Source organism: Marmota marmota, unplaced genomic scaffold (assembly GCF_001458135.2).
Source record: "Marmota marmota marmota unplaced genomic scaffold, marMar, whole genome shotgun sequence".
Taxonomy (NCBI): Eukaryota; Metazoa; Chordata; class Mammalia; order Rodentia; family Sciuridae; genus Marmota; species Marmota marmota.
Window position 1 is genome coordinate 5706356 of NW_026000075.1, and position 24014 is coordinate 5730369.

The 24014-nt window shown below is 41.8% G+C and overlaps 1 long non-coding RNA gene across 1 annotated transcript in view; it reads right to left on the reverse strand.

The window, feature by feature from the left end:
- LOC125620057 overlaps positions 1 to 1104 on the reverse strand; it is a 6021-nt gene extending 4917 nt beyond the window's left edge. The window contains exons 1-2 of the long non-coding RNA XR_007351646.1: positions 573 to 1104; positions 305 to 394 (exon numbers count right to left, since the gene is read on the reverse strand). This is a non-coding gene — a long non-coding RNA (uncharacterized LOC125620057). The remainder of the gene's footprint in view (positions 1 to 304; positions 395 to 572) is intronic.
- Positions 1105 to 24014: the final 22910 nt, after the last annotated feature.

Consider the following 24014-nt stretch of genomic DNA (forward strand, 5'->3'; position numbering starts at 1 on the left):
GTCGAGGTCGCTGCCGCGGAGCCCGGGTGGGGCTCGGGTCTCTCCGATGTTTACGTTTGGTCAAAAACTCCTCGGGCAGAAATAACGGATGCCGCCCCCTGCCCCCCACCCAAGCTCTTACCACGTGGCAGCGCGGGGCTACAAAGCGGGGGTGGGGGGCAGAGGCACTAGAGGAGTGGGTAGAAAGGCCACCCTGTTCCTGCTCCCTCCCGCGACCCCACAGTGAGCCCTCCTCTTGGGTTGCACAGCGCAGGGTCCCTTTTCCCGTTAGATTTCCCTCTCAAGACCCTCTTGGAAATCGCACCTCAGCAGTGGTGACATTTTATGGGCCATGATTTGCTTCGTTTATGGAGCTGGAGGTGCAGGTGCAGAGTCGTAGGCTCCCGTTCTCACCCTGCAAATTGACCACAGGGCAATCTGTCATCTTCAAGGCTAGGTGTGAACCAGGCTGGGTTGCCCTTAAATGGAATTGCATTTAAAGGCCGGGATCCTGAGGCAAACGCTCCAAACTGGGGCGTGGCCTCCCCTCAACGGGCCAGGACCCCTCTCTGGAGCCTGCAGCGCACACCCACCCTGCTTGTCTGGGAGTACTCAGGGGATGAAGAGCCCACCCCTGAGGGCTCCCTTCTTCTCTGGTCCAGGCCTGCAAAAATGCAACCAGAAGTCTAGGCCTAGCGCAGGGCTCCGCCCCACCTCCACTTGAAAGTGCTGCTCCTCCCCTGAGTCCTGTCGTTTTCTCCCTGCGGAGCTGGGTGGGTGGGAGCATCGAGTGGTGCACACAGCACAGAGGCTCTGCAAATGCAGCCACTGGAATACTGCTTTGCGGCTTATTAGTTGTGTAAGCCTGCACAGGGTGCTTAACCTCCCTAGCAGCGTCTGTGAAATGGGAGTAGCAACAGGCCTTAATAATTGTTGTGAAGGTTAAGTGAAATCCAGATTTGGTAAAGGCCTCCTTTCTCAAGCTGTCAAATCCATCACCTTCATTAGTATCCTTCCATTTGTCAGGCCAGAGCCCCTGTAGTTGTTTCTAAAGTCAGCAGACGTGCCAGACCCCTCGTTCCCTAACCTCAGTCCTGCCTCCACCCTCCAGGCTTTGCAGAGTCTTCAGCCTCTGGGGATCCACCCACACCCGAACCCACAGTGTTACCGGAAGAGCCATTTGGTCCACGAGGTAGGGGTTAAGGGGTGGGGAAAGTGCCTCTGACCCAAGCTGGGCCATTCGCAGCCCTAATCAAAAACCACTTCCCCACCTTGCCACAGGGGATTGGTCCTGGAGTAAAGAGGTGGCACGTCCAATCAGAAGGCTTCTTGGAAAATTTTGAAACTGGAAATGAAAAAAAGACAATTTCTCCCTAGGGGCTGAGTTGCAGGGGGACGGAGTAATGAGGGGGGCTCTGCAACATATGAAGTTGGGAACCTTTCATGTGACCATCTTGTGAAGGAAAATCCAATATGAAGAGAGAGGTAGAGAGAGGGACTGAGTCAGAAACAGCTAGAGTCACAGCCTGAGATAGTCTGGAAGAGCAAAGCTGAGATGGCAAGAGGGGTCTAAAGTTATTGGCAACACTGGTTCCTGCCTCCCTGATCCAGTCCTGCCTGCCCTAGATTTCTTGTGACAACCTAGTGGTTTTTACAATGAATTCTCCTTATTGTTTAACTTAGTTTGCTTTTGTTACTTGCAACCAAAAAGAAAGCCCAACGTGACAATTATTAGTCTAAGTGGTACAATGTCTCAGTCCAGTTCAAGAATGATTTCCCAGAAAGCAGAGCTCTGCCCCTCTCCACACACAGTATGTGTACCAGGACCTCCATAACAAGGTCCTCTATAAGTGCTTTTTGAATTGGACTGAGCAAGGTTTAAGTGGAGTGGGAAGTACCCTGGTTGATGTCAGAACAAGAGACTTTGGTTAATGTAAAGGGGAAGTCTTCTGCATTGCTGCAGACTTCTAGAAGCCAATCCTGTTCTGCCCTAGTGGTAATTAGGGTTTATTGGAATGAATAGAAAGAGAAAAGAGAAACTTTATCCCCTCCAAATTGCTTTTAATAAAAATCTTGGAGAAAATGAGCGAATTGTCAAGCTTAATAATCCCCCCCTGGGTTTGGTTGGAAAGAGGCTGAGGTAATGTACAATATTCAACATTTTATGGCACAGCAGATCTACATTTTTATCTGAGAACAAAAGGCAGTAGTTCCTTAACCTCCTTTATTTTAACCCTCCTCATTTGTTTACAAAAGGATTTTTTTCCCCAGCCCCTGAGTCACTTCCAGTCAGATTCAAAGATAAAAGCTGGCTAATTGTGTGTCCATGAGTCAGGTTTCCACCCTGACTCAAGGAGAACACCCTTCTAGCTCCAAGAAGGCAGAGAATTCCCAGCCAGTCAATTAGGCAAGGGAGTTGAACCTGCCCCACACTGCTTTGGGTAAGGTTCCTGGGCCAGTAGTGCTGGGCCTTTCCCTCTCTTGGGACAGCTGATCTCAACTGATAGCACCATGGGCGGTTCCTTACCAGTGTTATTTTCATTCAGGAACTGTTGGAAAAATCTCCCCTGCTCTGAAGGGGAGAGCTCTGTGGAGCTCCAGGAAATAAAGGTGAATGCAAAAGGAGGCCAAACCCTCCAGCAACTCAGCACATCATGAAGGAGAAAGAAAATAATTACTGTTAGACCGGCTGTCAGGACAATGGGGGAGTGAGTGCTAAGACTGCTCTCCCAGTCTCAATTCTTTGCATTTTATCTGGTTGGCTGTTTCCAACTTCTTGAAACACTTTTATCTCAAAGTTTCCCTGACTCTGCTCTCTTGTTTTCTGACCAGTTCTTCATCCCCACCCCCCACTTCCTCCCCCACCCCACCCTAAATGCTCCCTCTTCCACAGATCTTTCCTTCCTAGTTAATCATACCATATCTTCCATTTCTTGATTTTTTTTTTCTCACATCCTATCAGCTAGTTTACCTCCAAAGGACATCTAGCCATGCACTTCTCACCATCTATATCTCCGCCGCTCAGCAAAGCCACTCTCCTCTCTCCATTGCTCTTGAGTAGCATCCCATGTTAAAACCTCATCACACTGAAAAAACTTCTCTAACTCGCGCCTGCTAAGCCTCACATCACCTGCTGTCTATATGCATACACTCTCCCTTCCCTGCTCTGGCCCCTCCAGCTGCATAAGATCCCTTCTTCCTCCATTCTAGCCCTTCCTACCGTCAGTCCTCTGTCTTTGGAGATAGTTTCCTGCACTGCAAAAATTTTCTGGCCTTTCCTGAGACAGGCTCCTCCTTACCCGTCTTCGTCAATTCAAACTGCTATAACAAAAATACCACACATTGGGTGGCTTCAACAACAAAAATTGATTTCTCTGAGTTCTGAAGATTGGAAAGTCCAACACCAAGGGGGACAGATTGATGAAACTTGGTGACAGCTCTCTTCCTGGTTTATACTTTGCTGTATCTTCATGTAACACAGAAAGAAATCTTTCTTGTGCTGCTTCTTATAAATGGGTTAATCCTATTTCATTATGACCTAATTACCTTTCAAAGTCCCTATCTCCAAATACCATTACAGCGGGGATTAGGGCTTGAATATATGAATTTGGGGAGAGGGAGTAGACAAAAACATTCAGTCCATGGCAGTATCCTTCAGGTTTTTCAGTTTAGTGACCATCGCCCTAGAGAGACAGTCCATGACCACCACATTTCAAGTTCTACCACACCACCTAGTCTATGGCTTGCGCAACAGTTATCATCTGCATTAACCAATTACCTTCTTTCTTTAGGTATTCACTTGATTCTTTGCTTCCCCATTGGAACATAACCTCCAGGAAGGCCCAGATCTTATCAGGCTTGCTCATTGCTCACTGATGAGTTCATTGGCTAGCAGCTATTCCAAAATAGGCATGAATCCATGCAAACAGGACAAAGCTCAGCATACATATACCTAAGTGCGCCCCTCCAGAATAAGGAGTTCTCCAGGTGGACTCAAGGAGCAGGTCATCTCAGGGAAGACTGCACCTCATAGACTGCCTGGTATGTTCACGGAACCCTCCATTGACCCCACTCAGGCCTCCAACTGCTGCCTTATTCCTCTGCTTCCTTCAGAGCAAAACAGGCTCCGAAGGGCTGTCTGGTCTCACAATCTTCACTCCTCTCCCATTTTCTCCTCTTTATCACCATTCAGGCCTCAAGCACTCCACCCAAACTGTTCTTCTCAAGGTTCCCAAAGTCCTCTGCATTGCTAAATCCAACTCCAACTCATCCTAGTTAATTTATCAGGAGCATGTAATAAAATAGATCACTGGATCTTTTTAGAAGCACTTTCTTCCCATGGGTTCTGGGAGGCTGCCCTCTATTGAGTTTTCTTTTCTTTTCTTTTTCTTTTTCTTTTTTTTTTTTTTTTTTTGAGAGAGAGAGAGAGAGAATTTTTTAATATTTATTTTTTAGTTTTCGGCAGACACAACATCTTTATTTGTATGTGGTGCTGAGGATCTAACCCAGCGCCATCCGCATGCCAGGCGAGTGCGTTACCGCTTGAGCCACATCCCCAGCCCTCTATTGAGTTTTTATTTCCTGTGACTACACTTTCCCCTTCTCCTTGCTGATTTATTTTCTGTACCCATCTTCTTTCCTTTGGAGATTCAAAACTCTGCATTCAAATCCCACAGGCCGTGTTTTTAAAATAGATCCTTAACCCGGCTGCCTCTTACACCTGCACTACTGCTACCTTGATCCAAACCACAGTCCCCTCTCCTGATGATTGCAGAGCCTTTCAGCATGCCTTTATTTTATTTGTTTATTTTTATGTGGTGCTGAGGATCGAACCCAGTGCCTCACACTGCAAGGCAGGCCACTGAGCTACAGCCCCAGCCCCTGCAGTGCCTTTCAAACTGATCGCCCCACTTCTACTCATCAACCTGTCTAAGGCACTGCAGTCACAGTGATCCCTTGAAAATATAAGTCAGGGCCTGTCACTTAACCTGAACAAAACCCTCCAGTTGCTGTCCATTTCACTCAGAATCAAAGCCAAAGCCCTGGTCCCACTGCCCACCCTCTCCCAAGCTCCTGTGCTCTTTAATTTTTTGATGCATCCAAGCAGGTCAGCCTTTCAGCTGTTTCTTAAACACAATAACCCCTTCCTGTCTCAAGACCTTTGAGATAGCCATTGTCTCTGCTTAGAAAGCTGTTCTCCAAGATGTTGGCAAGCTTGCTCCCTACCTCAGATAGCTATTGTTGCAATAATGCTGCAGACTTGAAACATTCCCTTACTCTTGCAGAGAGGCCTGTGCTGTATACAATGCAGTCCCCATTCTCATTCCCAGAACAGTGGATTCTCCCTGTCTCACCCTCATTTTTCCTATAATTCTCATCAATTTCTACTAGACTATAATGTTTATCATGTGTTTCCTCCTACAGTGTAGGCTCCATCTTAATTACCCATGTATCCCAGGTACTGAGAACAGTGCCTGACACTCTTGAATCAGCATGCATTAAATAGGTACTGAGTAAATGTGGAATTTGAGAATGAAAGTCTACAAACAAGAGCCTAGAATTTTGTTATGGAAGAGTGGGCAATAATCACAGAGGAGATGGAACTGCAGAAATAAGTAGAAGCTATATTTTTCAAAGGCTTTATATGCTATATTGAGGTTTTAGAATTTTATCTTACAGGTAATGAAATAGCATTGAATCTTTTAATCAGTAGATTATGATGAATGTGAATGTGTCTAAAATGGCTCTGGGAACATCGTGGAATAGAGTAGGTACAGCCTGGTGGCCCTGAGCCCAGGTGGCAGACTGTGGGCAGTTGGAATGATGAGCAGGAAGCTCGATCTGAGCCTCTCAGTTCAAGCTGTGTGAGCAGTTGCTAACTTTGCTCATTTGCCTACCTGACAAGGGCTCCCAGTGTGTGCCAGAAAGAAAATATGAAACTCAAATGTTGGGAAGGAGGCCCTCTTAGCCAGCCTTCTTTCAATTGAGCTTTGAACTATGGGTATCACTTGAGTGTGTATTGTAAGAATAATAATCGCTTACCCGTTTAGAGCATCACAGAGCTTACAAAGGATTTGCCCAACTATTTCATCTGAAGACTCAAAGATGCCAAGTACTCTAGCCAGTATGTTTAAGTATGTAGCCACTTCACTGGTTGAGAAAGGAAACAACACTTACATCCTGAAATAACACTAGGAAGCTTTCCCAGCAAACTGCTGAAAATAAAGTTGAAATATAATCTGAGCTCTACTTTTCTCCTAACAAATACCTTAGATTTTCAGAGATCAAAGGTTACTGGTGGTATTCAGCCTAATCCCATAGGTTCTTTAGAATCTGTGAAATGACTTTCCTCTCCAGAGTTGAGTCACTTAAGTATAATGCACAGAGTCACACATACAGGAACCAACAGGTAAAGTGGGTACTTTCCCCAGTTACTTATGCATAGAATAAGAGATTGTGCTCTGCTTCCCCTAACCACCAAGAAAACATTCAGGCTTGTATGAATATTTATAGGACTACCAGGAGTTCCCCATTAGTCCCCCTAACCCTTCACAGACCCCTGAAAAGGTTTGTTTCTGCATAAATAGCCTTTATACACCCCACGTGTCTTTCTTCCTTGGCAGAAGCCCAATTTGACCATGCTTGTATTTGAATGTGGTAGCCTAAGCGGTTTGTTTCCTATAGATACACAGACTTTCATAGCTGGAAGTGGCTTTAGAAATTACCTAGTGTCTCTAACCTCTTCATTTTCTGTATGAGCAACAAACAAAGGGAGAGAAAGGGGAAGAAGACCCATGCTTACTGAGCTGCTGTAATGGTCCAGGCCTGTGGCAGGCAGTGTCCCTGCCACACATGGTTTCCTTTATCCCTCCCTGGGGCAAAACACCTTGGAGGTAAATGTATTCATGAGTGTTCTCCACAAAAACAAAACCAATGAGATATGTATGCATATATAGATCTATTTTAAGGAACTGTCCAGGCAATTATGAGGCTGGCAGGGTGACCATTATGCTGGAGGCCCAGAAAGAGCCAATGTTGCAATGCAAGTCCAGAGACCATCTGCTAGCAGAATTTCCTTTTTGCTCAGGGAGAGAGGTCAACCTTTTGTTCTGTTCAGACCTTCAACTAGTTGCATGAGGCCCTCCTACCTTAAGGAAAAGCAATTTGCTTTACTCAAAATCTACACACTTAGGGCGGGGGATATAGCTCAGTGGTAGAGAAGTTTGCCAGCCAGGTATGAAGCCGAGTTCAATTCCTAATGTTGAAAAAAAAATTTAAATGTTAAATTCATATAAATATTAATTTCATCAAAAATATCCTCTCAGAAACATCCAGAATCACATTTCAACAAATATTTGAGGATTGTTGGGACAAGCTGAGACATAAAATTAATTGTCACAGTAAATATTTTCATAATTTTTTAAGTATAATTTGAAAATTAGGTCCCAGAAAGTATGACAGACTTAGTCAAGGTCACCTAGCTGATTAGCTGGGACTAGAACTTGGGGTTTTTACATCTAGATGGTACTCTTTCTACTAAATTATGTTTTATTCTCTAAGTAAAACCATGTATTTGAGGATCTGTTATCCTAATATTTGTCATGCTCTGAGTTGAATCATTTACATAAGTGTCCATTTAACAGATTACCATCGAATAGTCCAATAAATCAAATGTTATAAGTATTAAATAACAAGCCCAATGTAAGAAACAAGGGCTGGGACTTAATCTAGCTCTATGTTGTCTAATATTTCCTACCTCTGGCATTTTTTAATGGTATTACTCTGCTATTTCTCTTTCTCTTAGTTTGGCAGGAGGTACTTTCTGCCCAAAATTTAAAAAAATGACCCAGATTTTTCATCCACTAAAACTATTTTCTCAGTTCAAAGTGAGTTTTCCAATATGAGATATAAGATGAGGAAACTGAATTTTTAAAAACCTACAAACTCTTCCACATCAAAATGAATATTATCCTTCCCTCCCCCACAAAAAAAAAGCCAACTCTCCCAGGTGATAATACACTTACACCATTACTCAAAACTCTTTTGTGGCTCCTCTTTTGAAATTGCCTTAAGGGCTTGTATCACTTGCTTTTCTGAAGTAGTTTTCATGTTAGCAAATGTTCATTGTTTGATTTATTTTTAGAAAATAGCCCAAAGTCATGTGGTGCCGAATCTGATGAAGAAGATCCATGATCAAGCTAATACAATTGAGATTAAGAGAAAAAAATTGAGGTGTGATTAGCAAAGAATGAGTGGTTTTCTTTATGTGGCTAAAAAAGGGGTAACTCGCTCTCATTTCGAGCAATGACAGCAAAGTTTGAATAAATACCAAAGCTAGGAAAAGCTGCCCCTCAAGAGACTACTCTGGACAAACAATAATCCTTTTGGTCTATCCTGTGGTCATTCCACATGTCAGTGTTGTTTTTAAAATCGTCAATACTTGTAAAAATGTTTTGGGATGAGATAATCTTACATACTCACTGGTTCGTTTGGGCCAGATGAAGGTCTAGACAAAAAAACATGTTGGCAGCTATAATACCTTTTGAGTTGTGATCCAGAGAAAATGATTGAGAATTTTTCATGATCTTTCTGGATTTTGATTAATGCAAAGAGATTATCAGACAAAAATATTTAAGTATTTTCTCCTTTTTTGATCAACACAAAGGAAATGTGTAGGAGAAAAAAGATCCTTTCTCCAAGAGCAAATTAGAGAACTGCAGGTCTTTAAAGTTTAGGAAAAAATGTCTTCCTGAGTCACAGCTGTCTCTCATAATGTCCCCTCGTAATACCCCTTAGAATCCATACATGGAAGTCCCCTTAGATTCCACACATAATTAACACTTGGCAGAAATAAGCAGTGTCAGCCTGAGGCTCTCTTAAATTTCATTTAAAAAATCCAGATTTCCATGGGGGTGATTAGAGGAGGGGGAACCAAGGCCCCACAGCTCTCTCATTATTCCCAGTTGCTGAATTTTACATGAATTTATAGAGATGTCCTCAGCCAGTCAGAAAGTATTTATTGAGCAGCTGCTATGTGTAAGAAACGATGTAGGTATTGAGGAGCTGCCAAGTAATATAAACAAAGGTCCCCCAACTCGCATTCATTTTATTGGGGTCCCTACACATCCTAAACGAGCTTTATGTGTGAAAAGGGGACAAATAATTGAGCAGGGACAGAAAGGAGGGGGCAGATGAGTTGTACTGAAGATTGGTTACGGTGCAGATGGCTAGCGTCGGGTGAGGGTGTCTCAGGCCAGGAGAACAGCAAGACACCAGCAGTAGAAACAGACAACGCCTCGTCAAATCAGCACATGGAAACTTGAGTGGGGAGGATGTGCAAGACAGGCTAAGGATGGAATCCTGGGAGGCGGGAGAAAGCCTGGGCATCATTTGCAAAAAGTTGAGAGAATCGACTACTAAGTCTCGAGCACTGTTTTTGGCTTTGGCTAACCATGGGAATCGATATATTTAAAGTGTCCGATGTGACATTTTCATATACTTACATAAAGAAATGGTTACTATAGTCAAGCAAATTAACATATCCATCTTTTTGCAGAGTTACCCTTTGTGTGTGTGCTTGTAGTAAAAGCACAAAAATCTACTCTTAGCATATTGCCAGTATCAAATGCAATTCTGTAATTATATCTCATCTTGTACCTTAGATCTCTAGTTTTATTCATCTTACATATCTGCGATTTTGTACCATTTGACCTACATCTCCCCATTTCCCACTCCCTCCTCACTCATGGTAATCACAATTTTATTCTCTGTATTCGACAGTTTTTTTTTTTTTTAAGATTCTACATATAAATGAGCTCTTGCAGTATTTTTCTTTCTCTGTCTGCCTTATTTCACTTAGCATAATATCCTGCAGCTTCGTCCATGTTGGGCTTTTGATTATTCAGTTTTCTCATTAAAGTAAAAACAAGGTTATCAGCTGAGAATAGGGATGAGGGAGTACTTTGAATATGTAATACTTGTATATGATACAAAGTACAACTGGGACAAAAGGACAGAGAAGCAAATCTTCTACTTCTGTCCGCCAGCCACCACTTCCCCTTCCTGGAGAAAACCAAGCCCGCACTGTGAGGAAGACCTCTGTGTGGAGAATAGCAAGAAGACACCATTAAGTTAACTAAGAAGAAACCATAGAATCACTGGGCATCTCATATTTTTGTTCCAGAGCAGTCAACTGACTTTTTGCTGAGAGCAGCAGTTAAGAGAGTGTTTAAACCTATTATTGTCTTAATCTTTACAGAATTGTACTTCTCCATAAGTGGCTATCATATGTTTATTCTGCTTCTTTGTAATATTGCAAATATTTTTCAGGACACTTCACCCGGTACCTTTTTGGTCTCGCTGTCAGTCCCTCCCAGCATACCCTGAGCCTGGCCACTTTGGGGTCTGTCACCCCCTGGGCTGTGTGTAGGGAACCCAGAATCCTGGAAGCATATGAGTGTGGACCAATCTCTTCAGGATGAGCTCTGATCCCCTCTCAACAAGGAAGACTGGGAGAGGTAGCAGGAGCTCATAAGGAAACTGTTAGAATAATTCAAGTATAAATTTCCCATCATGGTCCTTGGAACATGCTGCAGAACTAGAGAAAAAAACATGATCCCCTACACATGCATTTATGTCTTGTACTTTTATCTTGTCCTTATTAAAGATTTTGAGAAGTGTCTGAGAAGACCATAGGAGGAAGTTCCTATTTCATGCCCCCTATCAGCTCATGACTTTAAAAAAAAAAAAAGAAAATCTGTATAACTTTTTGCTGCCTGATGGGCAGCAGAACAGATGTTCTGCAGATTAAATAAAAAAGAAAGAAAGAAAGAAAGACCCCTCTGTATAATTTAAACAGGAAGGATTAAGAAGGTTATTGAAAATGTTGGAGGTAAGGCTGTAGGCCAGATGTTGTTGAACTTTTGTGACTGAAAACCAAAGATAGAAATACATGTTATGTTGTGACTCAGAACACAGATACATAAATGTATATACCCCCACACAAAACTGAAATGCAAGTTCCATAAACCATGTTAGCCTTCCCAGATGCAATTTTCTCAGATATTTTTTTTCTATTTAATTTTATTTTATTCTATATTTTTAAAAGTTTGTCACAAGGGACTAAATATATTTCATTACTTATCATTTGAAAAACACTGCTGCTCTTAGGCACAACTTCCAGACCTGAAACCCCACTACCCGCCCCTGCTGTGTGTTGTGACCATCCTCCACGGTGCAGAAGCTGCTGGGTCACAAGGTCTCCTACCCAGTCAGGAAGCCAAAGCCTGCTAGCTCCAGAACCATGCTATCTCCACCACAAACCTGCAGCTCTCACTTCCATATTAAAGTCTAGCAGAAGTTTATCTGATCTGTGGGTCCGCGCCTAGAAGAAACACCAAGAAATCTAGTTTTTAGCTTTCTAGCCTCAGTACACAATCCAGGTTTTAGAAGGAGAATGGGTTGAATGATACTGAGCTGGTCGATCCTTCTTCAAGGTTGAGGTAATCATTGCCTACTGCAGACATCCCTAGACCCAAGGCCACCTCCTTTACTGGTCTTTACAGTGAGAATTTTTTTTCCTTTTTGAGGGGCATTCTGGGGATTGTACCCAGAGACACCACTTAACTACTGAGCTACATTCCCAGCCACATTCTCTTTTTATTTTTTATTTTGAGACAGGGTCTCACTACACTGCCTAGGCTGGTATTGAATATGCAACAGGCTATCCACATGCCTCAGCTTCCTGAGCCGCAGGGATTACAGGTGTGTGCCATCATGCCTGGCTATAGTGAGAAATAAGGTTTTCCCAGTGTGCTATTCCAAGAACTCTTATTGTGACCACTCTTTTACTTGGGAGGCACTGAACACTCTGAGGTAAAATTTATCAGAAAATTGTAGGCAGTGTGACAATGTAAACAATGGTTACTAATGAAACTATGCTCATATGTGATCTTCCCCGTGTGCCTGTGTGTGTGTGTGTCTAGCAAAAATGTTGAGGAATGAGTTTTATGTTTAATTTGAAAATGGTGGCATCCCATAAACTTGGCCTTTCAAAGAGTTGCATTTTACATTCACAAATCATTTGGGAAACTATTCTGTGTCAAATATTGTTATAGATGCTGCAATTCACAGTTAGCGGACTCGTGATTTCCGCCCTCAAGGAACGTAAAGTCTGATGGAATGATAAACCGGTAAATCACATTTATAATCCTGTGTGACAAAGGCTAAGTGGGCTTAGTCACGGGCTGCTCAGAGGAACATTTGAAGGAGACTGTGGAATCATGCAGGAACTTGGGATGTGGTTACCATGAGCTGAGTTTTGAAGAATGAACCCATCGTTACAGAGTGGAAAAGCAGAAGGCAGGCATTCCTGGGTGCAGGAAGAGCCAGGCCAGCAGCCCAGGGGCTCCAAGCAGGCTGAGGGCACTCTGGACTGTTCCAAATGGCTGTACAAACATTGTATGAAGGAACAAATAGCTTAAGAAATAGGCAGATGGGCCCCAGGTCGTACCTACTTTGCTAAATAAATAGCAAACAAATAATAATGATTTACTTGAACACTGTAGATTTACTGCCTCTCTTTGCCATTGTTTCATGAGGTTTCTAGGGTAGAATACATGGATTTAGTAATCTATTTCACTCTCATTTATCAAAGTTCTTGTGCTCAGCATTGTTAACTACATTGTGGAGGAGGGAGTGGAAGGATGACAATATATCATGATACAAACACCACACTGAATAATCATCTGGAAATGGGTCATCTGTAACAGTGCTATTATAGGTAAGTGAATGCTTTTAGGGTATTCTGGGGGATACAGCTTCTAAAATATACCCTTGAAATCATAAACAAATGATGCACTTGTAATTTTATCCTTGTTATCACTTCATGTGACTTCACAGTTGTCACCCGAAAAAAGCTCTAAGGCTGGACTTTTTTTTAAATATTAGCATTATCATTTTAGGTTGACCCCCGAGCTCAAAACCACTTAGAAACTTTTTGCAGCTGAAGAATAGATAGCAGGGTGATATTCATTTCATTCCTTTGCTTGGTCATCTGATAGCTGAATGTGCTTCAGAGATTCTTTTAGGACTAGCTGGGGAATGAAATCAATCATAATGCATAAATTACAAGAAAAGTGCTGTTGGTGTCAATTACCTAAGCTTTGTGAATATAAGTCTTCTAATTTCCTGTTAAATCAGTCATGTTACCAATCTCACCCTATTATTTTAAATAGGACTGTAACTGCAGTTGCTAGGCCTTGAATGAGGGCAGACAAATGTGAATACTTAATGAGTCTCACCAACTAATAGCAAGTTGAAGGTGTCAATAACAGGGATATTACAGTGTGACTTTCAATGCTCCACCCTGGTGTCTACAGGAGAAGGTTTCTTTCTTTCTGGTTTTCTTTTTGTTTTTTGTTTTTTGTTATCCTGTTCTTTGTGCCCCTAAGCCTTTGCTAAATCAGTTTCCGTGTACCACAAATGCCAGGGGAGTGTAGGCGTTCCTATTGCCACAGTGAGTTCCCACCTTCCTCCCAGATAATGACCCCGTGTTGGTACAGGAAGTCTTTGCTGCACTTTCCCTAGTAATCTACCCACCCCCACTGCTTGTGGCCACATTCCACTGACTCATAATTTCCAAGTATGATCAGCATGCTAACAGGAAAGATACAGTCACTGGGCAAAGCAGCAGCCCTGCAGAGCTGGCCAAGACCTATCCAATAACGGCCACCATTGATGGCAAAAGGGAAATGAGGACGACAACAATAACAAGAGCAGTATAAAAACCTAGAGTACAAGAATATTCAAGAACCAAACCCCTGCTGTTGTGTCGCCAAGATTGTCCCAGTGTACACCAAACTGAATGGGGGTGTGCGACTTACTTAGCATTAGGCCATCCGTTCACTTCCAGGTTTCTAAAAATAATAAAATTAGCCAACAGGCAAATCACCCTGAGTAGCATTATGGGAATCAAACTGACTGGAAGCCACAGTTATAACTGATGGATAGATGGACCTGGATTACGTCCGGGGGTGTCATGCTGTGGGGACGGGCTGGGTCTCATGGTGTGCAGTAGGCCTCCCACTGTGAAACCTCCTCTCAAATGGCACAGAGGTTTCAATATTCAGCTAGAACTTGAACTGGCAACAACTCCACCCTTCTACTTTCCTTGGTTAAGCCTCAATTTCTTGAAGGAAAAAAATATATAGATATGTGTATATATATATATATATGCTACTTTCCTGGGTAAAGCCTCATTTTTTCTGGAAATAAAAAGAAAAGCTACTTTTGAAAGCACCCCATTCTTTTTTAATTTGTATTCTTTTGTTTGTCAGCATCTTGCAAATTTGAAGGTACCTCCAGTTCCCTAAACCCATTCTCTAGTGCCCCCTTTATCTCCAATTACAGTCACAGAATGCTTGATGAATGAAGGGAATCCTTTGACAAAAGATAACTGTTATCAAGTGATTGCTGACCTGTCAGATGAATCTAAGTAGCTAACCTCTAAATAGATTGAAAGAACTGATGGTGAGCTCAAGCAGAGTCAGTTCTTAAGAGTTATATTTTGTCATTTGGTCAGCTCTCTAATTGCTTAATAGACATTCTCAGAAGGGAAGGTTCTTTTAGTGCTATGGGATTTAATCGTGAAAATAAATAAATAAAGGAATGGGAAGAAAGCTGCCCAGGTCAACTCCTGTCCGACTTGTTTGTCACTGTGAGAGCATTTGGTAGAACTGAAGAAGATTAAGGCCAAGGAAACTGGCAGGTCTCCCAGCACAGATTTCCTAGGATCAGAAAGTGCCCCTGCCACCCTGTATGTGGCCTTGGTCTGTCTTTCACCATGAGTAAGGACACTGTTGTAAATTAGGCTGAAATCTTTAGAAGCACAATGCTATTCAGCTATACGAGGATTGGAGAGATAAGGCACCAACCAAGTTTGCACATATGGAAACTGAGTCACAGAGAGAGCAAGGAAGTTACAGAACCCATTAATGGCTGTTTGGAATTAGGATGACCTGGCCAGAGTCCCTGCCAGGTAACACACTGCTGCTGGTGTAGCTGTATCTGGCTTACTTTACAGATTGTAAGGTACTTACATGCTGATTAATTATCTATTTTCAACCTCTGTGACTGTAAATGAGATTAGAAAGTTTGAATGATGGGAAATTCAATGGTGCATCATGTGATACCAAGAGAAGAAATGTACTTATGATAAAATCCTTCCTGGCGCAAATAACTCCACAGAGCTATTGAGGAATGCCAGGGCTGTACACATTGTGATGTTATTATTAGCCAAGATTCTAGCTGTGTTTATATCACCAGTCAGGTGCAAGGAAAAAAGACACTAAATTCTTCAAGAAAGCTTTACCGAGTGCGTAGTCTTTCACTCAGTGAGTTATTTCCTGTTCCATACAAAGAGGTCTATTTTTGTGAAATGATCTTTCCAAAAACATGCCTTATCAGGGAATGGTGCAAGATTTTTCCAAATAAAAAAAAATGTTCTGCTAGAACAATCACAGGCTTTTTAAGTGGGGAAAAAATAAAACAAAAAACCTTCCTACACTAAAGAACCCTGTATTTATCATCAGGAACTGGTCCTGTTGTTGTTCTTAATTCATCCTCTTTCTCTGGAAGGATCATAGGAGGATTAATCAGGCTTTCCAAGTACAGTGAACAGGTCTCAGATGGTGGTAGCTTGATTGAAAGTCTGGGCTATTGCTTGAATTAACAAAAGAAGGAAGGGACAAGAATGGGGTGGGGAGGCAAGGAGCAGAGCCTAGTTTCTCTGAACTTTGCTAGAGACTCAGGCAGCTTGACAGACTCAGCTCAGCCAGGTTTGGGCCTTCCCCAAATGGAGTGAGAAATATTAGAATAAGTTTGTGAAGAATTACTAGCACTGGGGCTGAGGACACGGCTCAGTGGTAGAGCATTCACCTAGCATGCACAAGGCCCTACTTCCATCTCTAGCATTGAAAAACAAAAAGAATTATTAGCTAACATTTAGCATGTCCAAATACTAAATCCAAGGCCGAGCACCCTATATAGAATAACTTTTTTTCCTTTTCCAACGACTTTCAAGAGTAGCTCCTATTATTATTATTCCCATCTTATAGATGGAGTATCTGAGGCTTAAAGATTTGAGGTAACTTGCCCCGGGCACAAGGACGGCATAGTTAAGTTTAGAGGCAGGAAGTTGGATCATTTTACTAATCAGTCTCCCAGAGACTGATAGAGGTCAGAGGATATAGACTTGAAACAGTTGTCATTTCGGGTGTGGTTTTTTCCAATGTTGAGGGGGAGGGGATTATATTATGTAGTCATTGAGGACATCTACTCCATCCATGTGACCTAACAGTTTGAAAAGTCAGAAGATGATATAATTTAATACAATGCTAGCTGCTGAAACAAACCTCTGAACTACAAGGAACAAAACAGAAGTTTCTTCCTTGTTCTTATCTTTGTGTAGACGCTGCTCTTCATGGTCCTTCAGGGACCCAAGTTCCTTCCATCTTGTAGCTCTGTCTTCAGAAGAATAAACAGAAAAAGAGTGGGAAGAGCCCTGGGGGGTTTGATGGACCAGGCCTGTTCTTATTGCAGTGGCCCAAGTTTAGTCATGTGGTCACACACTGCAGAGGTGGCTGAGAATGGAGCCTAGCTGTGGCCCCCAAAGGAGCAGAGAACTGAATAGCAGGGAGCTGTATTCAGCCTTTGCTTCAGGAACCAGTATCTCTTCATTGACTCTTCATTTAATCTCCTTTTTCTGTGTGGCACAACAATAATTTTAAAAAGTGGTTTAAAGGAATGATATCTAAAGAAGATTACATTATAAAAGATACACATTTCTAAATATTGTGGTGTGTATGTGGACATTGTTTTGGGCTACACTCAGTATCCTGGAAATACCTTTTTTCGGTGTGCAATTTTCTAGCTGGCATGGAGGAGTAAATGAGATGTAGTGGTATGAAGCTCTAGGTGATATAAGGATGTCATCAAGGAAGAAATTTCATTCAGGTCTGCTTCTCTTGATTTTATTTTATTTTTTTTAATCTTTGAAACATTCTGACGCTTAAAATACAGGATATTTCCCACTTTGCTTAGGCTACTAGGAAACTCAAAATAACTTGACATTTTTTTCCTCCAAATGCAGAACAGGAGTTTTATATTGTTAATTTCCATGTACAAATTTTACCTATCTTTATTATTTTCTTATCAAAAACAAAACAAATTTTCCTTCATTGTAATTGTTCCTGTTGTATATTTTACATGTAGAGAAAGAACCTCAAGACCATTGTGGTATAAGACGAGTTAAAATAAATAATCTCATGTGCTTTAGAATACCACACGTGAATTTGATCATATTTGTGATTTGGAATCTGTGCTACATTCCATCTCAGTTATGGGGGTTACTGAGAAAGACAAATGTGGTAGATACTCCCCAGCTGTCACGCTGCCTCCATGCACAGAAAACCCTGTGAGCAGCTGACCATCCAAGCTAATCCCAGGACAATGGTATTCTGTTTTTCTCTTTTTCCAGCACTGGTGACTGAACTCAAGGTTCTCCTGCTAAAGGTCAATGGTATTCTCAGTGGCATCCTCACAACATCTTAGAGGTGAAAGCAGCCAGGTATATCACGCATGATAAAACTGCTCTCTTAGTTAGGGCCACTGCTTAATGAGGAGTTGTGAATACATGGGACTTGTGGGAATAGTTGGGAAATTAACCATGTGCTTTCATTGCAAATCTACCAGGGCTAACTAACTGAGTGACCTTGAGCAAGACACTTAACCTCTCTGGGCCCCTTTTATGTACAAGAAAGGCATTGGACCATTAGTCTTGATAATCTCTTCCAACAGCATAAACCTGTGATAAACTTTTTATACAAATGAAAATAATTATAATTTAAAAAATGCTCCTCAATTTTTTAGTCATAAATGATTATGTCTAGAGAAAAGAAGATAGAGGGCTATCTACACATGGGTGAACCAAGCTAGTGTGGAAGGTATTCAGAAACCACCGTGATCAAATGTTGCTGCTGATCTTCCCACATTGAACAACAGGAGGGCTCTCTAAAGGTGAAAGGCTGCATTCAGCCAAAGTTGGAATTTGGCTGAGGCACCTGAACAGTTAATCCATCTCTTGGCTTCAGGAACCTGATACTACCCCAAGAACACTGTTGCAGGATTTATAGGACATACTGGACTTGGGGATCAGCTTGCTCCACTTGTGGGATGTAGAGAGCTTCATGTCAGCCCAGCCCAGGATCATCTCAGTTTCTTGATTGCCCAAGTCATTCTGAACAACATGAAGCATCTTCCAACTGTCATTCAGGAGGATGGGGAGCCGGCCATGCAGTCTTTGCTTACAGCTCAGGACCTAGTGCTAAAAATGCATCTTATGGTGAAACAAAGGATTAGCTAATCCTTGGGGCTAACGGAGGGCCAAGCCTGTGTATATTGCGAAACCACGACATGACCGAGAAGTTCCTCATTGCTCTCTGAATTTCCCCTCCCCCATTACTTCCATGGGTCACACGAGCCATTATCTCAGGCCAGCTGGCCAGACCATGATGTTGTCATTTTCTTGATTCTTATTTCCAAATTAAATCTGCTTGGGTATGGGGTGGGGGGGGGTGACTAGGAAATATTTAAATCTTGTCTTGAATCCTAGAGGAGTCTGTTTCTTTTTCTTCAACTATTATAGATTTATTTTCTTATGAAAAACTCATTCTCTGGAGACAAAAAAAAAAAAAAAAAAAACATAAACAACAAAAGACCCTAGAAACTGGGCACTTAAGCAGTAAGAACTCAGGCACCCGTGATTTGATAACAAAAGCACTGAGAGAGAGCACAGGCCACTACCCTTAAGTTTCACATTTGAAGCCAAGACCAGGGATTCACTTGGATGAATAAATGTTAATATTGTTTTCTTTGACTCTTAGTTGTATGCATTTGAAATTCTCTTTGGCCTTAACTTACAAGACAGTTTCTTTTCTTTTTCTTTTTTTTTTTTTTTAAGGGTAAAGGCATGGGAATTTCCCAACCACACTGTTCCACTTCGTACTTTATGTCTTCTTTCTCTTCTCATTTTATTTTCTCTGCAGACCAGAGTGAAGGCAAGTGTGCATTATTTGGTAGTCTATGGGCACCAAAGAAAAACTGACTAGCGATGACCACAGCAAGGCCTGCAATCTGAACCCCTGGGACTCTCAACATTTACATGTAATTCACTAGCAAAGGGCCAGGCCTAAAACATCTACCCTGGTAGAGCTGTGTCTTATTATTATTTAAGCACAGCTACAAGATTTCTGACATAAAAGAATAGATGACTGAGTGTCTCTCCATGATAAATTGCTGTTTTTGCCTGACCTCTTTCTTTATTTCTTCAGTAATAAATCTATTGTCATGCAGTTAAATAGAGAAGAATGAAAGCACCCCAAACTGAGGGCTGGAGATACATTCCCTTCCTCTAACAGCATAAGGTTGTTTCTCATTAGTTTCATTTGTGTCATGAAAATTCCAACATGATACCAAACGAGAATAATATTTTAAGTTTTGTCACACTACTAGCTAAGAAATCTCAAGGCACAATGTTAAGTCACCTATTTATCACGCGACAAAGCAAACAGACTTTCAAAACTGAGAAAGTTAAAGCCTCATATGAGAAGTCTGTAGCCACAGTTTCCTGATTCCTGTTTACACATCTCATTTGTTAAATCAGATTCCTGCAGAGCACACCTCTCACCCAGGTTCTGTTAAGATTCCACTCTGCTTTGTGCCTTTGGGAAGCACGTTCCTGGACATTCATGGGCAAGGCACAGAGGTGGGGCTGGCTAAAACAAATCAGTTCAGGAATTCCTCAGTAGCCTGGGGAAGTAACAGTTAATTTGAGTGCTGGAGTCTGTGGAGACTGCAGACTAAAGGTTAAGAGGCAAGATTTCAATAAAAATGTTTGGAAGCTGCATACCACACAGTTGGAAATGAAGGGCTGAGCTATTTTCTGGGGAATTTGAATTATGTGTGCATCTGATCAAGAACAATAACTGAATTTGTGTCCAGTAATAACTCCTCAGTTACACATATGCTAGAGTTTACACTGCATTTCTCGAGTGTTCTCTCTCATTGAACCTCAGAATCACTGTGCAAGCAGGGCAAAGTGGTGCATACCTGTAATCCCAGTGACTAAGGAGGTTGAGGCAGGAGGATCACTAGTTTGAGGACAGCCTCAGTGATTTAGTGAGACTCTTAGGCTCTAAGCAACTTAGTGAGACCCTATCTCAAACATTAAAAATTAAGCTGGGCACAGTGGTGCACACCTGTAATCCCAGCGGCTCTGGTGGCTGAGGTAGAAGAATGGCGAGTTTCAAAGCCAGCCTCAGCAATGGTGAGGCACTAAGCAACTCAATGAGACTCTGTCTCTAAATAAAATACAAAACAGGGCTGGGGATGTGGCTCAGGGGTTGAGTGCCCCTGAGTTCAATCCCCGGTAAGCCCCCCACCCCACACACACACAAAAAAAAACATTAAAAATTAAAAGGGCTGTGGATATAGCTCATTGTTAAAGCCCCCTTTGGTCAATCCCCAGTCCAAGAAAAAAAAAATTGTGCAAACAATACTGTTATGTTCAATGCCACTTTAGAGATAAGAACTAGAAGTTTCCAGGAGAGGGAATGGTTGATTCCTGTGAACCAGATATGAGTGGCAAGCTGGGGCTCACACTCAGGTTTCGCTGAACAGTCTGCCTCCAGTCTCAAATCCAGTCATGTGCTTAAGAAATTCACCCATTTTGCCAACTTTCCATTTGACAAGCATGAAGGTCCTGTTAATCTAATATTGCACTTCTACTAGTTCTTTTGCATCATACTGCAAACACAAGACAAATTCTCATCGTTAAGAAAGTTGTCACAATGATAAAATATATGTCTTCCTCCTCGCTCCCCACCTGGCATTCTCTTTTAATTTTTTTTTTATCATTCAGGTTATATCAGAAATTAGAGGAAGGTTGAAACCATAGGGTGAAGGTATGTGGTAATCAAAGTGTGCAAGGTGGGGTCCCCCTGACTTTTTCTTCAGGCTTTTTGAGTGGAAGTTCTGACAACAGGACTGTTGTGTTGCTGTGTCCCACACAGTGTCATTTTATTTTCCTGAAAACATTTGTCCTTGCTACAAGTGGCTTAGAGGTTAGAATGCAGGATTGGCAGGCAGGATTTGTGGTTTCTATTATTAGCCCTGCCACCGTTTTATCGCACAAGGGTGAGCCCTAAGCAGTGTGGTTTATTGGAGAGAGAACTTGATTAGAAGTGACCTTTTTGTGAATGAGCTATGGTGAATACCACGGCTATGCATCAGCTGAGCTAAGGGTCCAGGCTCCAGCCTGAGAGTCCCTCTGTCACTGCAATGAGGGTGGATGTAACTGGGGGTTACAATCCACCCTCTCAGGGAGAATTGCAGGAGAACCCTATTGCACCTTTCTACAACTTTCTACAGTGGAAATAGAAGCCACACTTTAAGAGTGTTAACCAAGGAAGGATGAAAGAATTTGAGTATTACCTTTCAAATATGCTTCAGGGTCCATACACAAATTCAACTGTCTTCACCGTGTGCGTGTGTGTGTGTGTGTGTGTGTGTGTGGTCAAAGGAACTGTCTGGAGACCTAAGTGGTTTGCAGAAGTAAGGATAGAGTGGGGGTGGCATGTTTTCAGATGATCACTGGTGATCACTGATCCGTGACTTCAGATATCACAATCCAGTCCAGATCAAAGAATTTCAAAGAAGGTGGGAGGACTCCTAGAAAGATCTGTGACAGCCTTCTAAGCCTAAAGGAATGAATGGAGCCAAACAATGAAAGCAAATTGGGTCAGCCCTGCATTGCTCCCAGACAGCAGACCCAAAACCTCTTCATGCTGTTCAGAGTTCCTATGAGCACCTATGCTCAGTTCTCATTCCAAATGTTCCAGATGCCAATCTCTTGTTCTCCTGGACTTCTGGACGTTGTCCATGCCCAGTGTCTCCATGCCCAGGGTCCCCTCAAGAGGAATTCTCACTAGCCTGCCTCTGGAATTTGACATGGGCTGCTTCCCCTAGAAATGTTCCGCTCTTTGTTATGTCCCACCCCAGCACCATAGAACCACAATGACTTTGACTGACCTGCCTGGCTGAATTCAGTTTTGAAACTTTTTAACAATTAGGCTCCTAGCAACCAGTCCTAAAACAAGGAAAATTTTTATTGGTTTTCAAAGAAAATTTCTAGAGCAAAACTAAACTGATGGAAATGCAAGAGATCTATCTGAAGGTAAGTGGGGGCTGATGCTTGGAAGGCTCCCCTCTAAGAGGAGCACAGGGCAGACAGACAGCACTGCTGTACCAGTCAGGAAAGCTGGGCTCTGCTCATCCACCACCCTGTCACCTGTGTCAGTCTTTAGCTGTCACTGAGAGGTTTGAATTGCTCAGCTGTGGGGTTAGCATGTCTGTTGAACACAGTCACTAGTTCTTTTTTAAAAGCTGAAAGTTTAAGGGTTTATTTTTTAGGCTGTATCAAAATGTCACTTTGTCAAAACTACTACTTCTAAATGCCATGTACACTCAGTGCATTATCTGTGACAGCCCAGCATCTTGCCACTCTAAGTCATCCACACTGGTTCTTGGTTAACAAGCAGAAAAGCCCAATAGGACAGAGCTAAACATGGAAGGGGGTGCATTTGGAAAGGGAGAGAGCCTGAGAATATGTTTGTGACACAATTCTAAAATTGTGACAGTGAATACTTTTTTTTAATTTTTCTTTTTTTTTTGCATTAATAACATTCTATTCCACTGAATTCATATTTAATGAATGATAATCATGAGCTAGGCACTTGGCTAGGATTTGGAAATAAAATGATAAATAAGATTGCCAAGGTCTCAACCCTTAAAAAACTTAAAACCTCCAGAGAAAATACAATTAACCATATAGTTATAATAGGGCATATCAGTCTCAAAGGCAAAATCCAGGAGAAGCATCCAACCCAGATACAGGTCGTGGGGAGAGGCCTAGCTAGAAGAAAAGATGTGTTTGTTGAAGCTCCTGATACCTATTTCCTTATTTTATTTTATTTTTTAAATGGAGTTGAATGGTTTCTCATTATAAAAAATACTGTCATTAGCCAGCCCTAACAGGTCATTTATCACAATAGTGGGCCTCACTATTACCCATCCACTGAGCAGGTTTGATGTGGTTTATCTAGTACCTTCCACCTCTAAAGTTCTATGACACATGACCCAATGCAGGTGATTTCAGTTTGCAGATAGTACAATGGCAAAAAATACACTTGTGGACCATTTCTCCCAAAACATATTGCATGATTTTATATATTTCACCCTTTATATGTATAAAGAGAATTAATTAATTATAATTTTCATTTAGATAAAATATAATTATGATGGTAAAATCTTTGCATGGTTTCATTTTTAAAAATCAAAAATGCATTGTAAGATCAAATATAAAATATTTGGGATTATCTACGTTTTTGAAAGTATCTGTGCCATTGTTCATTGAGTAGAAATGCGTTGGTTATAATCTGTGGTTTGTGTGATCTGTGCTTTTTCTCCACTGGGACATATAGTAATTGAAAGTTGAGTGCAGACTTCACGATTGTGTTTTTGAATTGATCAAATCATCTTAGGATTGCTTTGTAAAGCTTAATCAATGCTTTTTAAATGCTGTAAGATATTATTAAAGGCATGGAAAGAAAGTTTTATTCTGAATTCTAAAATATTAGCCTTCCAAATTATATCTACAAAGCTTATGAGATTTCTTTTATGTGAAAAATCTGCAGAAGGGAAGTGGGGAGGGAAGGAAAGAACTGAGGAGATGATCTTTCCCGAAAGGAAACAGGAGCAATGACATTTCCACTGGGTTCCTTTGTGTGACGCATCGCCTGGGAGCACCATTCTTTTTTTTTTATTTATTTATTTGTTTGTTTGTTTATTTATTTTATGTATTGCTGAGAATCGAACCCAGTTCCTTACACATGCTAGGCAAGTGCTCTACCACTGGGCCA